Genomic DNA, 1,432 nt, shown 5'->3' on the forward strand with positions numbered 1-1,432 from the left:
TGTTCTCATTGTGTGATTCTTATCTTTGTGATCCTCTCCAGGAACCTCCTGTTGAATCTTGGTCCTGCTAAACATACGCGATCTTGTGCAGCCCACCAAGCTGCTGTTTCTCAGCATGTGCTCACATGGATCACCTGACCAAAGATACACACTGTTCTCTGCAGACTTATCACCCACTTCTACAATATGAACAATCACCATTAAAGCAAATCATTTTTGGAACACTGCTGTTTTCTACACTGATCAACCAAACTCAAAATCCTTCTATATATCTTTGAGTAGCACCTCTGTCCCTAGGAACCCTACCTGAAACCTTCTGACTTTCCTGAAATCAGTAAAGTATTTTAACTTTTCCTCGTCTCTTGGGATTGTTTTTTGCATGTGGGTAAAATATCTAGAATCCAGCAGGATACCATGTTCACTATATCAAGGTAAAGTATCACTGTTGTTAGTCAAGTCTAAAGTGGATTCATGTTATTTGTGCTCTGAAGGACTAAAGTAGATGTAAGTACCGTAATATGTTTTGGCCTGTTGCACAAGAGCAGAAAGGAAAAAAACGTTTAGTTAGGTTTCAAGTTCTCAGGAAGAAGTCATTCGGCCTTCCTCTGCATCAAGCAGGAAGTGCAACACATTCACCCTAATTTCAGTAGCCGTAGCTAGGGCGTCTGAGGCAGGAAACTCTGTATTACAAGTTCAGTCCATAGCCAGAGAACGAGAAAAGATTCAGCAGGTGTCCGAAGCCAGGTCTGCCCAGCAGCAACGATGACAGAAGCATTCTATACCCAGCAATTGTAGCAGTTAGGCAAGAGCTGTCACTCTGGTAAAGAATCTGGTTGTTATTCGAAATTGTACAGGTTAGCTGTTTTATAAAGCGCAGCATAAAACTGACTAAAGCTAGACTAAAAACTTTTGAGTTTTAGTTAACTAAAACCAACTAAAACTATCACATATACAGGTAAAAGCCAGTAAATTAGAATATTTTGAAAAACTTGATTTATTTCAGTAATTGCATTCAAAAGCAATAACTTCTACATTATATTTATTCATTGCACACAGACTGATGCATTCAAATGTTTATTTCATTTAATTTTAATGATTTGAAGTGGCAACAAATGAAAATCTAAAATTCTGTGTGTCGCAAAATTAGAATATTACTTAAGGCTAATACAAAAAAGGGATTTTTAGAAATGTTTGCCAACTGAAAAGTATGAAAATGAAAAATATGAGCATGTACAATACTCAATACTTGGTTGGAGCTCCTTTTGCCTCAATTACTGCATTAATGCGGCGTGGCATGGAGTCGATGAGTTTCTGGCACTGCTCAGATGTTATGAGAGCCCAGGTTGCTCTGATAGTGGCCTTCAACTCTTCTGCGTTTTTGGGTCTGGCATTCTGCATCTTCCTTATCACATTACCCCACAGATTTTCTGTG

The sequence above is a fragment of the Cyprinodon variegatus genome, unplaced genomic scaffold (genome assembly GCF_000732505.1).
Source record: "Cyprinodon variegatus isolate N-32 unplaced genomic scaffold, C_variegatus-1.0 Scaffold1759, whole genome shotgun sequence".
In the NCBI taxonomy this organism is placed as follows: domain Eukaryota; kingdom Metazoa; phylum Chordata; class Actinopteri; order Cyprinodontiformes; family Cyprinodontidae; genus Cyprinodon; species Cyprinodon variegatus.